Genomic DNA, 27,137 nt, shown 5'->3' with positions numbered 1-27,137 from the left:
CTGAGTTTAGTTTTTAATTATCTGTAGAAAGCTAATGCATTGAGTAGATATACTCTGACTTTTTTTCTTTTCTTGAAAAATGACTGTCTTATAATTCTCGAATCCTGTCATAAGATCATTGTGTAATTTTGTGGTTCTAAAGCTTTTCCAGCGATGGATTCCTTTGAATTGAGAGTTAATTATAGAAAGCAGATCCCAGTTTTGATCTCAGAAGGGAAAATTTCTGACCTTGGAGTCTAAAGCCTTAGGCTTGTAACCAAAGTAGTTACAAAATCACTTAAATTCTCCAAGCAAAGTCACCCCTTTTTAAAATAACATCCACCTCCTGGGTTTATTATCAGAACTAAATGTATATGAAAACACTCTATAAATTGTTACCAATATAGGGTCCTTAAGTTCTTTCTGTAGCCCAAGGAAAAGAACACTATTACAAGGGTCAGGTGACTTCAAGTCTGATTTTAGAATTACTTACTCTTCCTGGGCTTTAGTTTCCTCACCTATAAAATGAGGGGATTGAACTATATGAGTGCCATAATTTTAAAATTCTATATATGCACATAGAAGAAAAAAATGGGAAACTAGTATTTCTTATATTTAAAATTGTCATTTGTAGGAAGGTAGATGTGGCTCAAGCTATCGGGCTCCGTCTACTACATGGGGGGGTCCCGGGTTCGATTCTCAGGGCCACCTGGTGAGGGCAAGTTGGCCTGCACAGCATGCTGGCCCGGGCTGTGAGCTGGACCATGCAGAGTACTGGCCCACACAGAATGCTGGCTCATGCGGAGTGCTGGCCACGTGGAGAGCTGGTGCAGCGGGATGACGTAACAGGAAGCGACACAGAGGAGAGACAATGGGAGATGCAGCAGACCAGGGAGCTAGGGTGGCACAGGGGATTGAGTGCCTCTCTCCCACTCTGGAGGGTCCCAGGGTCAGTTCCCGGTGCTGCCTGGAGAGAGGACAAGTGGGCACAGAGGAACACACAGTGGACGCAGAGAGCAGACAGCAGGTGCAGAATAATGGAGGGAAGGTAAATAAATAAATAGTCAGTTGTAGAAGCTCAAAAAATACCATAATGAAAGAAAAGCTGAGTGTGAATCAGAATTTGTGGCCAATTGACTATGATGCTGTTGAGGAAATAAAACTGATATTAACTTCACATCTATAAAAATAGGGTTAATAATAATACCTGCTCTTTATGTAAAACAAGGTCTTTTTGAGGCTATATGTTAATGTACACAAAGGAACATTGGAGAACTAGACATTACTTTACATTCTTTTATTATTGATTTTAGACTATATTAAAATAATATATACCATGTTATCATACACTACATATGGTTTGCAAAGTAAGAATAGATGAAACAGCTTCTTATTGTTTCATAAAGGAAAAGACATAGAAGTAAATGAGGACTTAAGCAGGCAAGACATAGTCCTACATGGGAGAAAACCATGTTTCATTATGCTAAATTGTACTGGTTATAATACTTGACACGGTTTAATAAATGGGGAACCATGATGGGGGATTGAGCATGAAAGTGTGGCTTAAGTATATTATCTATGCAATTGAAGTGCAAAATATATTGTAATTTATTCAGCAATACTGCCGGTTTTCCTGACAAGGGTTTTCATTCTTTTTTTTTGATATTTGATGGTTGGTACGAGTTTTCTGTGTCAATTTTTCTCCCGAAATCCACAGAAAAGAGGCTGTATATCTGGCACTTTTTAATGACTTAGAATGTGAATTAGGCAGTTGCTTTTTCCCCATTGTTCTCTTGGGTATTATCTCCTTCATTATGCTCTTTGGGCATTTCTTTGTAAAAGGAAAATGGAATTTTTTTCTGATTATAAAATAGTATGTACTTATGGCCAAAAAAAAAAATCACAAAATACCTAAGAAGAAAACAGAAACCAACCAGAATCCCACACCAGAGAAAACTACTATTGATAATTCTATATGAATATCCCTGGATTCTATGCATACATATACATATATATAATAGAATTGTGCTATACATACTAATTTGTAAGCTTGTTTGTTCCTTTACCAGTATATCGTGAATTTCTTTTCAAGCCATCAAAATAGTTGTTTCTTTGCATTAAATGGCTATATAGTATTTCATCGTCCCTGTCAGGACACTTTGATTGTCACTAATATCTTTACTATTTAAAATGTGCAACTACAACCCTTGTTTATACACGTTTGAGTAGCTGAACAGTTATTTCCTTAGGACAAATTTCTAGGAATAGAGTTGCTGGGTCAAACAGCATGCACATTTTAAAGGTTTTCATTCACATTGTTAAATGGTTTTCCAGAAAGGACATTTCAATTTTATACCCTCCCACCAAAGGAATATAAGGATCCTTATTCCCCCATAACCTTGCTATCCATGGATATAATGAACCTTTTTAATCCTTGTCAATCTGCTGGGTGAAAATCAGTGTCTTTGTTTATTCTTCTTTTGCTAATTGATCAGTAATAGTCGCCACCTGTTTTCACTTAAGACATTTAAAACTTTATATCATCCAAAATTTGTTTTGCAGCTAGTTATAGTAAAATCCTGATTATTTTTAAAAAATTATTCCACTCACCTACTTTTCATAGCCCAAAGTCCCATGTATACTTAGACTTCTTTCTGGACTTTCTGGTCCACTGATCTGTCTCTTCACTGTATTACTATGTTTTCACAACAGTGACTTAAAAATAAATTTGGCTAATGCTGACACAAGGGTGGGCAGTTTGAAGGGATTCATGTCCACACTCATCCACTTGTGCTTCCAAATGGATTTGAGAATCATTCTTCACAATTTCCAGATCCTGCTCTTTGGCTTACTTAGATTAGATTCCCGACTCTCCAGCTGGGCCCACAGGTCCCCTCCAACCTGTCCTCCATCCTTTGGCCATAGGGGTCTTTCTTAAGCATAAATCTGCTGCTGTCCTTTGTGTGCTGAAAGTACTGTCATGTGTAGCCATTATCCTGAACGTAAGGCTCATATTCCTTAATATAGTCTCAAAGCCATTGGTGATCTAGCCCCGATTTAACGTTCTAGCTTCCAGTTGTCCTCTCTGCAACCGCCACTCACATACACACACCCTGCCCACCACTGCTCTCTGTGGCAACCGTTCTGTACTGCTCCCAGCCAGGTGCATGTGGTGCCTCTCTGCCTTTCACCTGCTGTTTTCTCTAACTGGAGTTCTGCCCACCCTCCTACCCCTTTCTGCAGGTAAACTCTTCTTTCTGGCCTCAATTTAGATGTAACTTCCCTGATACCACCTCACTCCTCCCTGCAAAGCACAGTTTAGTTGTTCCTATTGTGTCTTCCCTTAGCACCTGGAACATCTCCGAGGATGCCGTTTAATGCTGTATTGTAAGAAACTGTTTACTAGCTTGTCTCCTCCACTAGAATGATAAGGTCATCTGAGCTCTATGTCTTGTTTGCCACTGTACTTCACCTTGTAACTCAGCACTGAGAGTGCACATTCAAGTCTCATTGAAGAATGAATCAATGAATGATGAATTGCTGCTATGACTATATCATGTTTATCTAAGATACCATGATCCACTGAAAAACAAAATCTGAGCTATTCTTTCTTGACAATATGGCTGCTACAGAAACTAATTTTCAAGTATATTGCTCCCTCCTGCATCTCTTTTTTTTTTTTGAGGGATATATATTATATTTTTTAAAATATTTTTAATTATTTTTAAAAGATACATATATCACACAAAATGTTACCTTAAAAAATTTAGGACGTTCCCATATACCCCCCCCACCTCCCAGTTTTCCCACATCAACAACTTCTTTCATTAATGTGGTATATTCATTGCATTTGATGAATACATTTTGGAGCACTGCTACACAGCATGGATTATAGTTTACATTGTAGTTTATACTCTTTTTATTATTATTTTTTAAAGATATATAGATCACACAAAATGTTACATTAAAAAATTTAAGAGGTTCCCAATACCCCACTCCCCACACCCCCCACTCCTCTCACATCGGCAACTTCTTTCATTAGTGTGGTACATTCATTGCATTTGATGAGTACATTTTGGAGCACTGCCACACAGCATGGATTATAGTTTATGTTGTAGTTTACACTCTCTCCCAGTCCATTCAGTGGTTATGGCAGGATATATAATGTCCTGCATCTGTCCCTGCAATATCATTCAGGACAACTCTGAGTCCCCATTTCACACCTCTTTTTCCCTCTTCCTGCCTTCAGCAACTCCCACGGCCACTGTCTCCACATCAATGATATAATTTCTTCCATTGCTAGAGTCACAGTACTTCTATAGTATAATAACAGTAAGTCCACTCTAATCCATATTTTATTCCTTCATCCTGAGGCCCCTGGGATGGATCCTGCATCTCTTTCACTGTTAATATAATTTATGATTTCCTTACTCAGAAAAAAGTGAGTTCTAATACTACTTTCCTCTTTCTATCTAATCAGCATAAACATGGTCTGGCTGGGCAGTGTCAGGTGTTGACACCACTGAGAACCTTATGAGGCATGTGCAAAGTGAGAGAGAGAGATGCCCCACAACATAAACACCCTTGGGGATCCTTTCAGTTCTTCACAAAATACTTAACTGATAATTTCTCTGAATCAGCTTCTCAGAGGTATACTCCCACCACCCTGACTTACTTAGGCTCATCCTTTAAGACTCACCTCAGATGGTGCCCACAGTTTACTCAGCCCCTGCTGGCTGGCTGGGCTGCTGTCGCCCCTGGGTGGCAGCAGCACCTGGGGAGTTCTTTGCACTCATGTTTGACTGCATGTGTGTTTCTGTCTGGGAATGCGTTCTGTGAGGCATCTCCGTGAGGTGTCTGATTTCCACAGCACCTGGCATAGTTAACTGAATGAACCTAGACTGACAGATTACCCTAACGCAGGGTTCTTAACCTTTTTTGTTCCACAGACCCCGTTGCCAGTCAGGTGAAAACCACAGACCCCTTACTAAGTCCACACCATACTGTGTATTATTTAATAAATATATCACACCCATACCAATACGTCCCCACAGGAACAATGTTTTTTTAAATTTCAATTCTTGCTCACAGACCCTGGTTAAGAACCCCTGCCCTAAATAATTACTAACCTGATATGTCAGATAAAGCTGTTTTTGTTTAAAATGAGAAAAAGTGTGACTGTTTCTACTATATGTGCTTAATACCTAGTCTAACATATCTTAGGTATTACACAGAAACTTGGGTGACTCTCTCAGAAAAAATTATTGACACTCGGCATTGGGTTTTTCATTGACCACTCACCTTAGTGTTTTTCTGTTCTTGATATACGAAGAATTTCATTTTTTTCTCAATGAGATTTACAGACTGTTCTAGGCCATATATGGTCTGTTTTGGCCTTGAAAATCATGTGATTTTCCTTTGCAAGGAAAACATGCTTTGAGGAATCAGAGAGAAGATTCTTTTGAAAGATTATGGCAAAATCCTGTATGACTTTTACTTGAAACATTAATCCCTCGAATACTCCTCTTTTAGTTTTTATAGTCATGTGTGGAGAAAATGATCCAGCATCTCTCTAACAGCTTATTTTGTGGATGAGAGAGTTGTTCTTCTTTTACAGTTATGAAAAATCATAACTATTGATTTAAAAGTAGACTGACTGGAAACCAAAGTAGAATTTCAATGGCCATAAGAAGAGAATCCTTTAACCCTCCCAAAGCACCTTTGAGAGACATTGTCTGAGTCTTCTGTTCTACCTTGGGTATCTCGGGGACATTTGCCAAATAATTGATAGTTTTTAGGTTGAAAAAACAAGGAATCTGTTTAAAAGTCATCTTGTTATTCTGAGAATGGATAATTTATTCCCTTCCCCCCCTTGTGGCTTTTTGTGTGCTGTCTGTTCTCTGTATCCATTTGCTGTGCATTCTTCTGTGTCGGTATTTATTTATTTTATTTCCCCTCCCCTCTTGCGGCTTGCTTGCTGTCTGCTCTGTGTCCATTTGCTATGCGTTCTTCTGTGTGTGTGTGTGTGTGTGTGTGTGTGTGTGTGTGTTTGCTTGTCTCCCTTTTTTGTTGCTTCACCTTGCTCAGTCAGCGTGCGGGCGAGCCTGCCTTCACAAGGAGGCCCCAGGACGTGAACCCAGGGCCTCCCATATGGTAGAGGGGAACCCAACTGATTGCGCCACAGGCCGCTTCCCAGATAATTTATTTTTCAATGTATGCTTTTCTGATGCCTTGACTCAAGAAACGAGGAGCATTTATTTTGTGCCATGTGCTAATAAGCACTACGTTGGAGCTTAGAGGTATAGAGTACAGCATGGTCTCTGCTCTGAAAAATGATGGTCTGTGATTTTGAGAACCTCTTAGTTTATTGGCTATACAAATAAGTTTAACACCAGTGATTATAATACAGTGTGGTATGTGCTAAAATAGAAGTATGCCCAAGATGCTCTGGAGCAAGAGAACAAGCACCTGGAGCAAGTTGGAGGGTCAAAGAGGAAGTACCTGTGACAGTCAGAAGCTTTTTGTGGACGCCAGAAAAGATCCTGTCATTAGAGCTAATTCATTCCTGTGCATGTAGAAACTATTATAGGTGGGAACTCTTGATTAAAATGTTTCTGCTAAGGTTCTTTGATTAGATTGTGTGGCCCAGGTGGGTCTTAATCCTCTTAACTGGAGCTCTTCATAAATGAGGACTAAAAGCAGCAGATACAGGGGGGGAAAGAGGCAGAGACTGAGAGAGGCCTCCAGAAGTTGAGAGCCCATGAGAGAGAAAAGCCCCAGGCGCAGAGGAGAGGGGAGAGACAAGCAATCTGGCATTGTGCCTTGCCATGTGCTTGATCGCCCACAACTGCAACTTGGTGAGGTGCCTTGATGTGGTCACCTTCACAGCCTCAGAACTATAAGCTTTTTACCTAATAAATTCACATTGGAAAAGCCAACCCATTTCTGGTATATTGCTCTTTTTAGCAAGCTGAAACAGTACCCCTTTATCTGAATTTTAAAGGCCAAGTAGAAAATAGCAGACCAAAAAGAGACAAGGAAAGAACATTCTAGAGAGAGGTGTGGGTATGTGGAAAGACACAGGTTGCATTCAGGAGGTTATGGTAGTTCTGGATGGGGAGAAATAACTGTGTTGTTTAATTATATTCCTTTGAGTTTGTCTCAGCTTCAATTTTAATTCCACTGGTGACACTATGCCTATAATAAATTCATTCTATTCCTCCAAAGTGTCATGACAATAGATAGATTTTCTTCATTCCCATAAGTGGTAATTTTTAATAGAAAAATGGCAATGAGGATTTTTGTTGTAGATGTTTTCTACAACTCTTATCTCTGGAATTTTAGATTTTCATACCAGAAAATGCAAAAAATTTAAAAATTAAATATGACTTTGGTCACAGTTCAAGGAGACTTTTTATGCTGGATTACTTATCAATCTTCTCTATGGCTCTTTCTAACTCTTAGAATAATTAATCTCTTAACAGCCTACCTACCTTTGATGGTTAATTTCAGGTGTCAGTTTGGCTTGGCTTTGGTGTCCAGTTGTTCAGTTAAGCAAGCACTGGCCTGATTGTTACTGTGAGGGTATGTCAGGGATTTAAATAATTAGTCAGTTGATTGCATCTGTGCCTGGTTACATCCACAAACAACAAAGGATATTGCTTTCAGCAATGAGAGAAGACTCATCCAATTCGTTGAAGACCTTAAAGGGAGAACCGATGACTTCAGCAGTGAGAATTTCTTTCTCTACTGCAGTCAGCCAGCTATTCCTGGGGAATTCATCTTTACCTTGTAGGCTGCCCTACAGAATTAGTATGTGTGCATGTATCTATCCTGCTGGTTCTCTTTTTCTAGAGAACCCTAATACACTACCTGAGTTATTTTCCAGTTGTTACTCAGTCCCTTAGGAACCACCTCAATCTGATCTCCATTCCTATTACTGCACTCAGATAGGTTCCTTGAGGCTGATGTCTCGCCCCATCTATCTATCCTACACATCATGCTGTTTCATTCCATGCTTCTTACTGGAATGTGTCCTCCCTCCCACAACACACACCTTCTTCATGTATCTAATTCGTGCTCACCCCTTAACCCTGCTCAAGCCTGGTCTTTTCCAGAAAGTCTTCCTAATCATTTTCTGCACAGACACCTTGTCTCTGTGTTCCCTCCTACGGCGCCTGAGTTTATATGTACATAATATGTATTCTTATATATATGCACACATAATACATATGCTACTATTAGTAATACCTAACACCTTAGTAATACTTTCATAATACCTAAGAACTTTATTAAGCTCTTACTATATGTCATGAACTACCAAGTACATTATCTGCATTATATCATGGAAGCCTCACAACCATACTATGAGATAGTATCCCTATGTTACCAAAAAAACACTAAGAGACAAAGAGACAATGTAAAATCCCATAGGCACAGAGCTATAAATGTTGCATCTGGATTTGAACCCAGGCAGTCTCGTGCCCAAGCCCATGCTCTGGCCACCGCTACACCATTGGCACTTTACAAGTGTTATAAATTAAGCTACAGGATATAAGCCTGAGATATTAAAGTAATCCTAAGAATTGTCTTAGACATGATGATCTGAGTTTTGAAGAAGGACCTAAATTGACGCATCTTGTTCCATATTTTATTTCCTCAGTCCGAGTGAGAATTAATCAATGAACAGGAAAATAACCAAAAGAAGAGGAAAAGTCCTTACATTAGTGGGGAGGAGCAAAGAACCTGGATGATTAGTTCTTTATATGTGAACTATTTGGGCTCTTACTATGAAAATTGTATTTTAAGGCAAGAAAAAAAGTATAGTGGCCACAGAACTGGACTTTGAATCAGAAGAATGAGGTTTGAATTCTATCATTTTACTTACTGGCATTGTAACCCTGGGCAGGTAATTTAGTATCTCTCTATCTTTTATTTTCCTACATAAAATGCAAAAAGTAATACTTATCAAGGATGATATATTGAGCTTAAATAAAATGATGTATTTGGATATACCTAAAATGGTTATGTGTCACATTGTCAGTGCCCCCCAAATAATCTGTTTACCCTGGTGGAATAAAATGTAAAATACGGCATTTCTTAGTGGTTACAACAGTCTTTTTAACTCTTTGCTCTCACTTTTTCAAACATCTCACCATCGCTCCCACCTCCAGTCATAGCAAATATGTATGTTTTATACATACAACTATATTCTTACCCTGAGGGAGAAAACTTGTTCTTCTTAGTTGTGTATATAAGCCTATAGCATATATCTAAATGGCCCTCAACTTTACATATCCGATGTGGAGCCTTGGTTGACAGCATGCAGAAGAATTTTTACGGTTCACAGTGCATTTGGTTGCCAGCATGGATTTTGCAGCACTTCTAGTAAAATTGTGATTTATGTAGCTGACTCTTTTGGGCAGTTCAAGTAATTTATTATATCAGAATTTTGCTTGCTTAGTTATCTGTCCCAGTTATGCCCTGAAACTTACTGCTGTATACTCTATTTATTTATGACCTTCCATTTCTCTCTCTCCTGCATTATCATATGATAGACACTTACACTCGAAATGTAAGAGTAGGAGGACTTGTAAGATCAGTAGAGGATTCCGGTCTTAATGAAAATTGATTCTGAAGGGCTTCAAGTTTTTTAAATAGACAAAATAAAAATTGAGCTCTGTGTCAATATGAGATTATTTATGAATCCCTAAAAAAGGGATTATATTTGTAAATTGGTCTTTTCCTCTGGGTGTGATGCCCTTTGATTGTATTTGGTTCGGTGAGGCACCTCTGATTAAGTTTGCTTGATAAAATCAATTTAGGGCTTCTGATTGGGCTACATCATAAAGTATAGCTTGGGTTGAATCTCTGACCCCTTTGGGCTGATATAAACGGACAGTCACTCAAGAAGATGTGGGAAGAGAGAGAGAACTCCATAGTTTATATGTACATAATATGTATTCTTATATATATGCACACATAATACATAGTTCCCATTCTCCTGTCAATATAGATTTTGGTTGATTCTAGGTTTTACCAAAACAAATAATGCCCTATTTCACTTCTTATTCTTGTCTCTTGTTACACACGTGCTAGAGTGTTTCACGTACAGATGGTGCAGCAGAATTGCTGGGTTGTGGCTGAACACCTCTTCATCTATGCTAGATCAGGCCAGACTGTCTATATACATTCCCATCATCAGCTAATGAACTCCCATTGCTCCACTTGACCAATACTTGCTACTGTCAGAAGGTGTGGAGTTTTTTTGGTTTTTTTTTGTTTTTTGATCTATCTAAAATGCTATCTCCTCATAGATTTTTTTCAAATGTAACTTGTTGGGAGATTGTCTAAGGTTTTTTTTGAGACTTCATTTAGTAAGTAGTTATTGAGTCCTACTATGTGTCAGACACAATTAGAAGCCACAGATTCTTTGCAGTCATAGAAATTATTATTTTTTTTTTGAAGGAGACAGGCAATAACCAAATGAGTATGTAATATAATGCCCGGTAATCAAAACCAGTGAAAAAACAAACAAACAAAAAAATTACTATCATTGAGGCCAGAGAATCCTCCCACCCCCAAGGGTCAAGCACAAGAAGATGGGTACAATATAGGAAGTTGAGTGCAGCAGAAAGGGCACAAATGGCCACCAAGAGATGGGGCGTCTAATCCTGGTTTTGTCACTGTGTCTATAAATTGGGTAAAACTCAACTACTTTGTCAGTTAAGTGTGTGGATTGAATTCCATAACCTTATGATTCCTTTAATCTTCAAAAATTGCTTAGAAATCTGAGAATATAAATGGTTTTTCTTATTAAATCTCTTTGGGATAAACTGTGTTACAAGGGGAGATTATGATAAGTTTCCATTTTTCCAAACTGAAGATGTAGTTCACCTCTAGTCCTGATTCTTTAAATATATATCCCCAGAAGAGTGATTTTTCACCATTTATAATAAAACCAACTTTAGATTCTTGCTGCAGTACTTTCAATGGAAAGCCATTTGTAAAGGGATTTCCCTGTAATTAAGATGACTCTGCAGAGAAAGCTATAAAAACAAGTCTTCCATGATTGGCTGCAAAAAGTAAAGCACTAAAATTGCTAAGTAATACTGTAGATTTCAAAATTTATATGTATCTTTAAAGCTAGTCTCATAAAAGGAATGATTATTTAACAGTCTAAATTCCTGAAAATGGTTTTCATAGTAGAAAAAAATGTAATACATACTGCTATACTTCTTTATTGTTGGACATTAAAATGTAAATTTCACCTTTGGAGCATGTGGAAAATCTTTTTTTGGAATGAATGCTAAGTTAAGTGTGACAGGTGATTATGATTAATCACTACTTATTACCTGGAAAAGAAGAAAAGAAGCCTGTGTTGCCCAATGAAATATAATACAATGCAAAAGGAAAAATGCAAAGATGGACCATTTTTTTTTAAACCAAACAAACCACTTCACATCTATTTGAAAAGCTGAATGAATATATATGAATTGCATGCATCCGTGGGTTACTCTGGTCTCTGACTCTCTTGAACTTGAAGTTTCAGAGTTCCTTCAAAATGATCCTCTCATCACAGTCCCCCCTCAATTAGAGATAGAGTGGACATCACCATCCCAGAATCCTTAGGATTGGGGAATGAACTATGGACTAAAGTAATCTTACTGGTATTCTACTATAGACTTATTGTGATTCTAGCAATGGAAGAACTTATATCATTGATGTGGAGTCAGTGGCTACTGGAGGTTCTGAGAGCAGGGAGAGGGAAAAACAGGTGAAGTACAGAGGAACCGAAGTGAGAGTTCATCACTGATAAAGATCCTCACATATACAGTAATCTGATATTTGACAAGGGCACCAAACCCACTCAACTGGGAGAGAATGGCCTCAACAAAGGGTGCTTAGAGAACTGTATATCCATATGCAAAAGAATGAGAGAGGAATACCATCTCACACCTTATACAAAAATCAACTCAAGATGGATCAAAGATCTAAATATAAGAGCCAAGACCATAAAGACCTTGGAAGACAATGTAAGGAAGCATCTACAGGACTTTGTAATAGGAAATAACTTCATGAACTTCACACCCAAAACACGAGCTTCAAAAGAAAAAATAGATAAATGGGACTTCCTCAAAATTAAAGCCTTTTGCACCTCAAAGGAGTTTATCAAGAAAGTGAAAAGAGAGACTACCCAATGGAAAATAATTATTTGGTGGCCATTTATGTGATAGGGGCCCAATATCCAGTGTATAGAAAGAAATCTTTTCTCTCAAAAATAAAGGGAAGTGGACTTGGCCCAATAGATAGGGTGTCCACCTACCACATGGGAGGTCCGCGGTTCAAACCCTGGGCCTCCTTGACCCATGTGGCACTGGCCCACGTGCAGTGCTGATGCGCACAAGGCATCCCGCATAGGGAAACCCCACGCACAAGGAATGCGCTCTGTAAGAAGAACCACCCAGCGCGAAAAAGTGCAGCCTGCCCAGGAATGGCGCCGCACACATGGAGAGCTGACACAACAAGATGACACACCAAAAAGAAACACAGATTCCCGGTGCCACTGATAAGGATAGAAGCGGTCACAGAAGAACACAGTGAATGGACACAGAGAGCAGACAACTGGGGGCGGGGGGGAGGAGAGAAATAGATAAAAAATAAATCTTAAAAAAAAAAATAAAAAGACAACCTATTTGAAAAATGGGCAAGAGATTTGAACAGTACTTCTCCAAAGAAATACAAATGGCTAAAAAGCACATGAAAAGATGCTCAATGTCACTAGCTACTAGGGAAATGCAAATCAAAACTACAATGAGGTACTATCTTACACCCGTTAGACTGGTGGCTATTAAAAAACAGAGGACTACAGGTGTTGGAGAGGATGTGGGGGAATGGGAACCCTTATCCACTGCTGGTGGGAGTGCAGAAGGACCCAACCATTGTGGAGGACAGTTTGGTGGTGCCTCAGAAAACTAGCTATAGATTTGCCCTGTGACTCAGCAATTCCACTGCCGGGTATATACCCAGAAGAACTGAATACAAGGGTACGAACCAATATATGCACACCAATGTTCATAGCAGCATTATTCACGATTACAAAAGCTGGAATCAACCCAAATGCCCAGCAACAGATGAATGGATAAACAAAATGTGGTATATACATACAGTGGAGTACTACTCAGCTATAAGAAGGAATACAGTACTAACACACAGGATAACATGGATGAATCTTGAGGCCCTTATGTTGAGTGAAGCAAGCCAGGCATTGAAGGACAAATACTATATGACCTCTCTGATACGAAATAAGCAAATCAAGTTGTCTCAGAGAGCTAGAGACTGGAAGATAGGCTACAGGAAATAGGGGGAAGAGGAAGGTTATGAGCCAATGCCCACATGGGCAAAATCTGTGATGAGGTGGAGGTAAGTAGTTATGCTGTGAAGGAACAAAATGGGGGCATAGGGATACTATTGGGTAGGGCTTTGCAGGCTTGAGGGGTGGTCAGGTGGTCCAAGGAGTCGGGGAGGGGAGGGTTGGGGGGAGCGAGTGAACATGGGAAGTTGTCAGGTATGTGGCTCAAACTATAATGTTGAGAAAACTCTTTAGAAAGTATAATAAGGAGGTGTTACTGGTATAAGGTGTTTGATGGGGGGCATCTGGCACAGGGTGCACCAGGGGCAGGCTTTAGGGAGTGTGTGAGTGCTCATCTTGTCATCGTGTGTTATATCAGTGGGTGGAGACCCATACAATGAGTGGGAAAGTGTTATGCCCCCATCCTGGTGAGGCCTGCTGTTCTCAGAGGAGAAGGTGTCTCTCAAGAGCATGGGTGGCTCCTATTGGGGGAGGACAGACTAGTGTGTCAAGCCCTCAGCATTGTTGCAAGCATCTATGAATCTTGTCCTTCAAGGAGTGAGACTTGGTTGTCACTGTAGGCCCCAAGGGGAGGGTGAGAGTAGAATAGAATTGTTGGAAGAGGGGTAACTGGGGGCCAATGGAAGTGTTCTGCATGATTCTGCAATGATGGATACAGGCCATGTTAAATTTCATCAAAAATTTATAAAGGTGTATAGTCTAAAATGTAAACCATAATGGAACCATGGTTAGTAGATACATTTCAATATCTGTACATCAGTTGGAGCAAATATAACATCCTCATGTTAAAAGATCATTGCTGGGGAAGGGAGGAAAGGGTTTGATGTTGGATATATGGAAGTTCCCATGTTTTTTAATGTAACGTTTTGTGTGGTCTATGTATCTTTTTTTAAAAAAAGACAATACTTTTTTTTTTTTAATTTAAAAAACAAAATAATCCTCTCAAATGTGTTAGGGTATTTTATTTGGCCATCATTAGCAACTTCTGTAAAAGACTTTCGCTAATGGATATGGATGAAACCAGAGACTGCTTAGGCTATAACTAGAGGTGCAGTGCAGAGTGGATGAGAGTGCAGCCTCCAAAACACACCTTCCAAGTCCAAATTTTAGCTCTGTCACTTATAGCTCAGAAAATGTGAGCGAGTTGTACAACCTCAGGGAATTTCTACTCTTCTTTAAAATGGGGATAGTGGTAACTAAATCCAGGTCTTTCCTGATTAAAGGAAAAAAGCCATGTCCATCTTCATGTATTCGAAAGTTATAAAACATCCCTTTCCTCCTTGCTCCACTCCTACTTCCTTGGTTTTTTAAATTTGTGATACAGTTGTCATTTTTAAAGAATGATCTAAAAATTACAGACATTCTTAAATGCATTGTGGAGAAAAATGAATTCCCTTATTTTCCTCTTATTCGCCTTTGAGCAAGTCACTTACCCTCCCTGAATTTCAGTTTTCTAATTTAGAAAATGGCATTGGAACCAATTCCTAAAACTAAAGGTCCTTTATGAACCCTGAGTGTTACACTTCCTCAATGCGTAATGGATCAGAGCAGATATATACACAATTATTTTAAGCACTGTTTTGTTTTGTTTTGTTTTGTTTTTTAAACATTTATTTATTTATTTTTCATCTCTCCGCTTCCCTGCCCACACACACACCCCCACCCCGCAGTTGTCTGCTCTCTGTGTCCGTTTGCTGTGTGTTCTTCTTGTCTGCCTGTATTATTGTCAGCGGCACCGGGAATCTGTGTCTCTTTTTTTTGCATCATCTTGCTGCATCAGCTCTCCGTGTGTGTGGCACCACTCCTGGGCAGGCTGCACTTTTTCATGCTGGGCAGCTCTCCTTACGGGGTGCACTCCTTGCACATGGGGCTTCCCTATGCAAGGGACACCCCTGCGTGGCAGGGCACTCCTTGTGCGCATCAGCACTGCACGTGGGCCAGCTCATCACGTGGGTCGGAGGCCCTGGGTTTGAACCCTGGACCTCCCATGTGGTAGGCAGATGCTCTATCTCTTAAGCCAAATCCGCTTCCAAGCATTGGTTTTTAGCCTTGGATTCAGGTATGGCTTTCTAGGAATCTTGAAGTCCCTGGAAAGTATATGTATTTATGTTTGTGTGTGTGTGTATTTTTCTGGTAACAAAGTCTTTTTAAAAACATTCTGAAAGTAATTCATGACCTAAAAAAGGGTTGAGAACCACTTCTTCAACACGAGATTAAATAAATTCCTAAAAAGGCTTGACTATAACCTAGCCAAATATGTTACTATAAATCAGTAAGGAAAGTGTTCATCAGAATAGGGTTTAGTCTTTATTGGAAACATAGTTAAAAAAAAAAAAAAAAAAGGAAGATTGTCACAGAAGTAAATATCAGCCCCATGCAGGTTGGTGAGGGATCTCAGCAAATGAGCTTCAAGTGTCCCAAGCCCAATAACTAGACCATCTTTAACATAAAGATAGAGACGAGTTGTTGTTAGTGAGCTTCAAGGATTCCTAATACAGTGGGATTGCCATCCCTGTGGTTATAACTCCTTCCACTTTCATTTCCTATTCACCTAGCAACCTTCTGATTATATTTTGCCTCCCATGCGGTTCTCCTTACAGCAAGTATTCTACTTCCTATGACAACACATGTCTCATCATCCATCAGTCTCATTATATACATATATGACAGTCTCCTAGGTTTCATAATATGAGTCACCACTAAGAAATGGGGCCACACGTGGAGAGCTAAATGAGCAAGTTTCTAGACCTGTAAGGCCGAGGGCCAGAACAAGAACCCTGGTAAAACCACCAGGAGTTGAAAGTGGGCTTCGGAAGCCTCTTAGGAGATAGGCCACTGAGATGCATGCCCTCAGTGTATTCACCTCCCTGCCACAGCGTAGCGTATTCTGTTTTGCAGTTTGAATTTCTGTGGAAACGTATACCAACCTTGTAAGACCATGGAATAATTAGATAAAATAATTACTTAGCCATGTAAAATACTTAGCCAGCCCATGGCATATATTCAGTATTAATACTTTTTTATTCTATTTTTACATCCTTTAAAACACCTTGTGACAACCCAGTGCACACACAAAATTTCTGTGTCAACTGGGTCACATGGTAGGGCCACCATGATGCAAACCACAGTAGATGGCATTGTATTTTAAAAAAAAGGGAAGGTAAAGAAAAACCTGGTCTCTTCCCAATGCTCCTTAAATGCATGGAGATAACAGTAATTACTGATTACTAAAGACATCATGGTGTATGTCTTTATTATTGCTGTTATAGGCATAAAAATGTGGGGTATAGGTAGTATCCATTTATTTCATTAATAAGTTTTCATGTTCTATTTGAACATCACCTATAATACCATCTTTTTAGGAATAGTAGACAAAGCCAATGAATAGATACTTATTAAACACTAATAATGTATGAAATACTGAGCAGGGAACAAATATGAGTAAGAAGTTGCTCCAGCTCTGATGACTTTTTTTCTGATTATCTTAGTATCATTATAGTAATAGGAAACTTTACTTTTCTCATCTATTTTTCCCAAAGTTATCAGTAAGTAGAGTCAAAGTATAGGAGATTTGGTTTTTCGGGAATGCCTTTTTAAAAAATTATTAGAGTCAACATTTAACTTTAATTTCCAGAGCTGTATAAGTTTTAGCATTATGTATATTTTAAAAGAAGTTTTAGATTACATAAATGTTACAACAAATATATAGGGGATTCCCATATACCCCCGTTTCCCCCATTAACAACATCTTTCATTAGTGTGATATATTTGTTACAATTGATGAACACATATTGAAGCATTGCTACTATGGTCTGTAGTTTACATTATGGTTTACACTTTGCACTGCACAATTTTATAGGTTTTGACAAAACATATAATGGCCTGTATCTGTCACTGCAGTGTCATGCAGGACAATTCCAGTGTCCAAAAAATGCCCCCATGTTACACCTATTCTCTCTCTCCACTCACAAACTCTGGTGAACACCACCTTTATATCAATGATAAATGTTCTTCCATTTCTGTAATAATATTATGTCTACATTAGTCCATAGTTACGTTCCTCTGTTATTTTTGTTCATTCCTCAATCTTGAGGATTTGGGGATTGTGATGCCTGCTCTGTTTCTGATTGAGAGGGGGCTTTGATTCCATGGGGCAGATGGATGGAACTGTCTTGCTTACAGTTGTGGATACTTTCTGTTTTGGGGGGATGGGTGTTATCCATCATCATGCTTTTGTTAGTTGTCCGGGGTGAGTCCAGTGAACTGGAGGGTAGGTGTTGCAACTCTGTTTGAGATTCAGGGCTCAACAGACATATGAACAGACCGAAGAGTTATGTCTCTGGGACATATATTTATCAAGTACAGTGCTAATTATAGATTCAAATAAAAGGGGTAGAAAGCCGTGTGTAAGGAAATTATAAGTGAGTCTAACTCTTACATTACGGAGCATATATTCCAAAGTAAGGCCCACTGACAGGGTTCTGAATTTCAGGAATGCCCCTTGTCCTTTTCTTCTCTATAGTGTATCCTTAATGAAAGCCTAAGAATAGATATTTCTCCTTTAGTGGACTACTCTGTGATTCGTAAGAGACAAACCAAACCATTTAAAAGTTCCAGCATCCTGCCCTCAGAAACTTTGCCATCTCATAATGTAGAACAACTAGGTTTTGAATGTTGCCTTAAGAGAACCAGGAAGGTATCCTGCATATTTATATGCTTTCTACTAACTTCTCTAAGCCTTCCTTCTCCTACTCTCAAATGAGATTCATTCTTCCACTTAAAATGGTTTTTGTATGATTTGAGCTGTAAAATCTGTGTTTTCCTGCTCCACAAAATTTTAAATTCCTTGAAGGCAGAAAAAAATATCCAGGGAGAGCTCTGAATTGAGATTTGGAGACAGGAATTCTAAATTGTTTATATCCTCTTCAGTACCTAGAAAAAAGGGCCTTGATTTTTGTGGTTGCTGAATAAAGAAACATAAGGTAAATGTGCCTGAAGATTCATTCATAAGCCCTGGCCTGTGTTTGATAGAGTAAAAACCAAAGACTCAGGGATTTTCAGGAAAGAACAGTTTTCTTTTAAGTCAAAATTAAACTTGCATCATTTGAAACTAGACTCGAGGTAATTTCATATAAAATTTCAACATAGTTATATAATAGATGAATGTTTTAGCATGCTTTCAAATGAAGGCTCTATGTATATCTAAATAATTTACTGCCTGATGGAGAAGGTAACTATCCCTGGATGAGAAATGGTCTGTTGTGTTGGACCGTATCCAAGGACATGATCTTGAACTGGGTCTGAAAACTAGTTCCTTTTATTTTTGTAAAATAGTATATTTTGGTACATCATTTTAGATCCCATTTAGTAATTAAGCATGTCCTTTCCCAATGTTTTTACATTGTAGCTCCTCCAAAAATTGATTTCAATATAAAAATCACAATTGAATGTTCACTTGAGTTAAAGTCTTACATAAATATTATTACGCAAGGGTTATTGTATTTGTAGACTTTTGAACTATTAGCTGTTGAAGACACTGCCCCGTAGAATCCAAGCCTGTATTATCGTTTGCTGCAAGGATATTTTGATGCTGCCACTCTGAAAGCCCTGTAAAATGCTGATCACTGCACATTAGGCTTCATGGCATTTGTATTATTAAGGCTTGTCAATTCTACAAGGGATTACTATAGCCGAGCTATACATTTTAATATGCCTTGTCAATCCCCACAAAAGTATCCTAATATGTTAAAACAACTATTTTTATATGGAATGGAACCCGCACAGTTAAACCAAAATGTAGCCATGCAACCCCAAACTTTTGTTTCTAGAAAATGATAAGGGAATGCAGAGAATTAAATTTTGCGTCCTGTTTTACATACTTGCAATAAAGAGAGATGACTTGGATACTGTTTTCTGGTTTCAGAGAGATTTAACATTTAAGGGCAACATTCAACAAATGATTATTAGACCCCTAATACTTGTGATTCTTTGAGAATATAATGGCGCAAAATAGATTTAGTCCCTGCCTTTATGGAACTTATAATATAGAGGGAAAATGCATTAATCAAGTAATGACAAAAATAGATCAATAGTTCCAAAGCTGTGATGATTTATATGTGTTTCTCAACCTTAGCGCTATTGACATTTGGGGCCAGATAATTCTTTGTGTGGGGGAACTGAACTGTTCATTGTAGTATGTTTAGCCACATCCCTGGCCTCTTCCCACTAGATGCCAACAGCAACCCTTAACCCTAACCATTCGTGACACTCAAATATACCTCCAGATACCGTCAAATGCCTCAAGGATGGAAGTGAGAATGACACCCATTTGAGAACCACTGATTTGTATGAAGGAAAAATATCAACTGTTTTGAGAACATATAGCACAGAACCTGACTAATTTAGCAAGTCTTTCTGAAAAGTATCATGGTACCATTTGTGTTAAACTCTGATGGAAGAGTAGGGCTTAACTAGATTGCTGGGAGAGGGAGAAATGAGAAAGAAGAACAAATTATTTTAGGTTTCTTCCCAAAGGCCAGTTCAGTTATCTTGGTGAATTCCTGAAGGGCAGAGCTGACATTCTGTGCTCTGCTCTTGCCGGAACCCTCTGCATTAAGGCTAGAGCTGGGTAAATGGTAGGCACTCATGAAATTTGTGTTGAAGGCATAATATATATCCATTCTAATAGGAACTAAGCCCTAGGAGATAGAAAAATGACCAAAACCTTGCTGTCTGGTATCTGTGAACTCACAGAGTAGAACACGTTAAAGGAAGTAAGTAGTTCTTCTGGGGGAAGGAGAGAAAGTCTTCTCTACACAGGTGACGTTTGAAAAATAGTGAAGAGTAGGCAGTGGCTTCCTCTTGGGCACCAGCTCTCACTTTGTGGTATGTTAACACTTAGATCATTGCCCTTAGACTAGATTTTTAGCTAGTTACTCCCCATCCCCTCCTCCTTCCCCCCACCTCCAGCCCTGTACCAAACACCACGCTCAGGTGACGCAGTGACGCCATGCTTCAAGTGGCCAGGGCTAGGTCGCAGGCCCATCCCCCAGGCTGCAGGTAGAATCAGCTCCACCCAGTGACTCCAAATCCTGTTAAGGGGAACAGGGGAAATGGCTGCTAATTAGGTATAAAGATTCCTTTTCGGGAAGCAGATGTGACTCAACTGATAGAGCATCTGCCTCCCATAAAGGAGGTCCAGGGTTCGAACCCAGGGCCTCCTGGCCCATGTGGTGAGCTGGCCCATGTGCAGTGCTGACGCACACAAGGAATCCATGCCACACGGGGGTGTCCCCCGTGTACGGGACCCCACATGCAAGGAGTGCGCCCCGCAAGGACAGCTGCCCCATACAAAAACAGCGCAGCCCTCCCAGGAGTGGCGCCACACACACGGAGAGCTGACGCAACAAGATGACGCAACTAAAAGAGACACAGATTCCCGGTACCACTGAGAATGCATGTGGACACAGAAGAACACACAGCAAATGGACTCAAGAGAGCAGACAATGGGGAGGAGAGGGGAGCGAAATAAATAAAATAAATCTTTAAAAAAAAAAAAAGATTGCTTGTCCACTATAGTCACCTACCTGATTCTCCCCTCCCCAAGTAGACTGCAAGCCCTGCTGGACAGTCAGCTTTGACACGTGCAAGACATGTATTCAAGTCATGGAAGAAATTCAGTAAATATTGTAGAAATTTGTTGGACTAAAGAATGGATGCACAAATGAACTAATATTTCTGTTTCGCTTTCGGATTCTCCATAGATTGGAGATGGGAGAAGATTAAGGGAAACCAGTCAGGAGTCCGTTGAGGCTAGAGATTTGCTAGACTGGTGGTTGTGTTCAGTTTCAGGGTTGCAGTCTCCTTCCTAGCACAGAAACATAACATCCTAAAGTTAGACACTGATAGCTAGCATCCTCAAACCCTCTAGGAAGAGCCATTGGTAATACAACCTTCTGAAGGCGAGCTTTCTTGAGGGATGAGGGACAACGCCTAAATATTCTTCATCAGAGGAAAAAGCACAGCTGTCTTAAAGCTCTGTGGGACAGATAGTGACCCAACAGCAAGTGGCAGGTTGAGCAAGAGCCTGATCTGTCAGCTCCTGTGGTTAGGAAATGGGAAAGCATGCTGTGCAATGATATTTTGAGCTTAATGTCCATGCAAATAAATTGCTTGGACCTGGTAGAGCTGGTCAGAGAGCACAAAAGCCTGAATCCTGGCAGTACTGCATCCGTGCCAGTACTGTGGCTCAGCTCTGTGCCCTTTCTTCTAGACACCTGCAGAATCACCTCTGTAGGAAGAAGCAGGTCTCGTCTTTCGTCAGGATTCTATGTGCATTTCCAAAACTGAACTGTGGACTTGTGACGCTTGAAACAGTAAGGCCTTCTCACCTTCCCCAGCTCTCTGGGGGGAAAGAATATGAAACACTAGCAGACAGAAAGTCCAAGAGAAAATAGAGACAAGAAAGATTTATTAGGACAAAATGCCCTGCTTCCCATCATGTATGAGGTCTTGGGTTCAATCCCTGGTACCTCCTAAAAAAAAACAAAAACAAATGTTTTCAGGATATAGATTATCCAGCTACTGCTGGCTTATATCCAAAACATTTAAGAAAGCTCTCTTCAGTTTTTTCTTAGTATACTATTTCTATTTATATATGTATGCATAGTGTGTATATATACATATACATATCTATATAGTCAGAAGAAAATATATGTGTACTCCTTGTTATTACTTATATTAATATGTAATGGAAGTTTTGTTTGACTCTCTTAGCATGTGGTTCTTAGAACAAAATATGCATTTAATGTGCTTTTGAGACTGATAGGTTTATTCTTGCCTCTGCCAGGAACACTCTCCCCAGAAGTAGGACTGGCTCCTTCTCCTCATTCGGTTCTCAGCCTGTGCCTCTGTTTTAGTTTGCTAAAAGCTGCTGGGAGCAATATACCAGAGATGTCTTGGCCTTTATGATGGAAATGTATTACATTAAATTCTGAAGCCTTGCTAGTGTCCAAATCAAGTCATCATCAGAGATGCTGTCTCACCAAGCTGCAGCTGTGCTTGATCAGGCACATGGCGGTGTCATCTCCCCTCTCCTCTGGGTCTCTTCTCTTGGGGGCTTCTTTCCATGCTTCTCTGCTCTGCTGATTCTAGCCTCTGGCCTCTGTGACTTCTCTCTCTCAGCCTTTTGGGGTTTCTCTGTCTCGGATGCTTTTCTCTGGGTGTCTCCACCTTCAGCCCTCCATTTCTAAAGGACTCCAGCAAGAGGACCAAGACCCACCCTGGGTCATGCCTTACTGAAGCAATCCAGTCAAAGGTCCCCCAGCTGACTCCAATCAAAAGGCCCCACACCCACAGGAATAGATTAGCTCCAAGGACATGATCTTTTCTCAGATCCACAAAATCCTTCAAACTATCACAGTTACCTCCATAGAGAGGCATTCTCTACCCAGTCATGCCTCCTCTCTCCCCCTCATTAACTCTCAGGAGCTTAAATTCTTAGTAGACCTGAAGTAAATATTTGTTGAATCCTATATGGTAGATATTTGCATATGTCTCTATGGTGTATTCTTTATGCTAGTTATATTTTTGGCAGACTTCTTATCTAAATAATCCTTGACAAATTTGTTAGATTTTCTTAAAATAATTCCCTTTCAGAAGGTCCACTTAAAATTTGCAAAATTTTTCCATCAAACTCTTAATACTTAAAAAGCCACTTATATTGTTCAAACTTCAAAATTAGTTCCATTGTTTTGAATTTCTCCATTTTATGCCCAATGCCAGAAGGTAATTATACAAACCATCACTAATACCAACTATGGTTTTCCTTATATAAAAGTATAAATGATTATATTTCAGTCTAAACTTGTAAATATTCTATTGCTATATCAAGTCCCTTTGAAAATTAATGTTTTAATTTAGAAGAATTTTACATACTCAGAAGGGCATGTTATAAGACCTACTGGTTATTAGTTCATGTGGGAAAATACGTATGTGAAAATTTGCCCATTTGCAAGTAAGATGCAGAACCCAGATCAGTGAGTCTGTTCAGTTTGGGAAAAATACAATGTAAGCCATGCATAATGAAAGCTTATGGAATGTAAAGGACAATATTTGAACTATGTTGGTTAGCAAAAAATAAAGCTATTATAATATGTGACTTAGAGAACATGCAACCCATCAGGTTATTTGAGATCCTGTCTACAAATGACAGATTTATAAGCATAGGGTCACAACAGATGTTAATATGTGTCCCCTCCTCCCCTACACCTTTCTGCCTTGTGTTTTAAATACGTAATGGCATTACAAGCTTATAGTCTACACCAAACCTGTTCGTTCTGGAAAAGGAACTGAGATACATGATCTAAAAGTAAAATATAGTCTTGCCTTAGTTTTCATTTGCATTTGACTTTTAAATGTGGCAAAAACAATAATGGATTTTCACTTTGAGTGATTTCTAAATGTTATGTCAGAAATTAGCTGAAAATGATACATTCTCTAAAACAAGTTAAATTGGAAATGTTGTTCAATCTAAGTGAAATATACCCTTAGCATTCTTAACTATGAATGAGGATCCTGAAAGAAAAATGTACATGTAACATAACACTCAAAGATATGCCACATTCTATGAGAAATTTAACATGGGAAAAACAAATAATAACCACTGTCTTTTCTTTGAGATATATTAGAAAGGGCAAGAGGTAAGAAAATGGATGTATGTGCTACTAACCATCAGCCTAATACTTGCTACAGAGAATAATTTTTGCTGTACTACTGAAAACTGTGTCCTTAGCATAAACGATTATTTTACATGCTTTATTTTCTAATACATTCAGAGAGAATCAATAAATTATATTTATTATTCAGTTGCAAGAGACATTTTGCAGTCCATCCAAGAGTGAATTTCTAATATATCCATCTTGCTGTAAAATGTTGCTTTACTACTAATATTTTCTCTCTGTAGGGATTAACTCACAATCCTAGCAGCCTATTACATATTTTGACTTAAAATTGTAAGTCATCTTATTACATATTTTTGTACTTATTTTTTTGTTTAATTATTAAAACAAAGATAATGCTACTGATGTTTATGTGCATATATTCTGTGCTTTTAAGAGGGCCGATATGAATATGGAAAATGAAGAACCAGTTGAAATAATTTATTTTCTTACAAAAATTTTATAAATATCTGAAAGCATGTACATTTTTAATTCCTTTTTTAAATGGATAAGAGACTGACATAAGCTCCTTAAAGGAAAAAGTTGTATTCCCTGCATCTAGCACAGTGCCTGATACCTTGAAAGTACTGAAAAATATTTGAACCAACAAGTGAATGAATAAATGCATGAGGAAGGAAGAAAGGAGGAATGCTGTGTTTTGAGAGTTCACTGTGTAATAATAATAATGTGGCTGAAGATTAGTTTTACTGAAGGCAGCCAAAAGATCATAATTTTAAAAGAATATAGTTAAATATTCCTATACAATGATAAGCTGTGCTACCAGCTATGAGGTAGAAAAGGACCTAAGGGTCATTTTAGGTATTTATTGCAGTACATTGATCAAATTGAAACCAAAGAGGCAGCAGATACCAAGTAGGAAATTTTGGTTTAAATCTTCAAATACAGTCCATCTCTACTTGAAATACCCAGTACTTCCAGCAGCTGAGTCTCCAGAAGAAACAAGGAAGTGAGCTCCGATTTTGAGAGAGACAAGGGGATGAAGGCTTTGTGCTCCCCACTTAGGGAACCTGGGACTTCCAGGAAGAAAGACCATCATAAATCTGAAGGGAATGCGAGCCAAGTTTGTCTCATAAATATCATGAACTTGACCATCTCTGTAAGTCTGAAATGTTCAAATATGAATTGTTTCACATTTAGTTGGAACTCATCACAACCAGGAGATAGGACATGCTGAGGAACTCTAAATGGGTTTAAGGCCAGTTAGCAGCTGTGATCGTGGGGCGTTATTTAACATCTCTGTTTCTGTCTCTGAAAATTGCAGATAATAATAGTGCTTACATGATGAGACTGTTGCAAAGATTAAATGAATTAATATTTATAAAGTGCTTGGAATAGTACTATGAAAGTTTGTTAAATAAATTTCATAGACAATTATTGAGAAAATAAGAGAAATTTAGGGTATATCCAACTTTTATGCCTTCCCATAAAAACATTTCTTGGAGCTACTTCTGAAAACATAATACTGTATTGGAAAGGTTGTTAGTCTGATTCATTCATTGATTCAGCAAATATTAACTGAGCATCTACTACTGTTTACCAGGAATTGTTTTTGATACTAAGGATACAGTAAGTTCATGGAGAGACATATAAATATTTAATTATGTATATGTGTGGGTTGGGGGAGAAAGAGAGACATAGTTCCTGTCCTGTTGGTGCTTATCATCTAGAGTGGAAGATAAGTAAATAACTAAAAATTCTTTCCAATAAACCCTATGGTAGACAACATATAGAGTGTTATAGGAGCTCCAAGCTGGTACATCAACCTGCTCATTGGATGTAGGGGATGGATGCTGGATAGAAATGGGGGCAGGTCAGGGAAGACTTACTGGAAGAAGTGATGACTAGGTTAAGATTTGAATGATGAGTTTAAGTAAGGCAGGTAAAAGGGAACATGTAGAGTATTCCAGAGTGCAGGGAATTCATGATCACTGAGGTTAGATGGGAAGAGGGAGATGAGGCTCAAAAAGTAGGCAGGGGCCAGTTCATGAAGGAAAATCCATACTGTAAAGTTTGGGCCTTATGTTAAGTGTAATTAGAAGCCAACTTTAAATCATCTGTGCATCTTATGCTCTTTAGAATCACATATTGTATTATGGGAAATTATTTGGGGCCAAGGTGACCTGTCGAGTATCTCAGGAATGCTGCTTGGGGAGCGGAGGTGGCTCAAGCCATTGGGTGCCTCCCTCCCACATGGGAAGTCCCGGGTTTGGTTCCTGGTGCCTCCTAAAATGAAGACAAACACACAATGAACAGACACAGCGTGCGCAAAACAATGGGCAGGGTGGTGGTGGTGAATAAAATAAAAAATAAATAAATAAACCTTAAAAAAAATGCTGCTTAATGATGGTTTCAGAGGTTAGTCAGTATGGAATCACTGTGCCTTGTAACTTATATTTTCACAAAGAAAATATAAAACTTTACTAAATATACAATGATCCCTTTGAAAATTTAATTCACTCATTATCTGCTTCTCTTGGTACTTGGGAGGGTGTAAATCTGAACCAACTAGAGAGGGTTCAGCAGGAAGAAGTGTTTGGATGAATAATCTCACCCTCCAGCTTCCAGACTTCAAAAAAACTTCTACAACTCTAATTTGTGATGGGGAAGAAGCCTCTATACCACTCTTCCCAGATGGCCCTTCATCCAAAGAGGCCCAAGGGGGTAGGGGACACCCCCACTCCCGTGGAGAAGACAGAAAAGAAAAAGAAAAAGAAAAGCACTAGTCTGCAGCTTCATAAAGGCTTCATTTTTTTCTCCACTCATGAAAGGCACCATGTCCTCGAAGAGCTATTACCTGGAGTTAAAGATCAGTCCTGCCGGCTCCTTAATTGTGTTTATTGTTCTTTGAACATCTCTAATTGTTAACATCTGTCTGATATTGAAGTGGAATATCCAGAAGGTGAGAGCAGAGCTTTCCCAGGTGTCCAGAGCAGGAATTTGAATAAAAGAAAATCAATTCCTTGCTCAATTCATGACTCAAAATTATACTGGCCTTTTGAGTATAAAGAATCGAGGGTGCTGGATGGTGGCAATACATCACGTGCCTT

The 27,137-nt window shown here is 39.0% G+C and overlaps 1 protein-coding gene across 31 annotated transcripts in view; it reads left to right on the top strand.

Annotated features, from left to right (window-relative positions):
• The window catches only part of GRIP1 (glutamate receptor interacting protein 1), a 746,896-nt gene that overhangs the window by 499,226 nt on the left and 220,533 nt on the right, over positions 1 to 27,137 (top strand). The gene's annotated exons all lie outside the window — the stretch shown is intronic.

The sequence above is a fragment of the Dasypus novemcinctus genome, chromosome 12 (assembly GCF_030445035.2).
Source record: "Dasypus novemcinctus isolate mDasNov1 chromosome 12, mDasNov1.1.hap2, whole genome shotgun sequence".
In the NCBI taxonomy this organism is placed as follows: Eukaryota; Metazoa; Chordata; class Mammalia; order Cingulata; family Dasypodidae; genus Dasypus; species Dasypus novemcinctus.
Note: the sequence above shows the minus strand (reverse complement) of the source record. Positions and strands in the feature narration are given on the sequence as shown.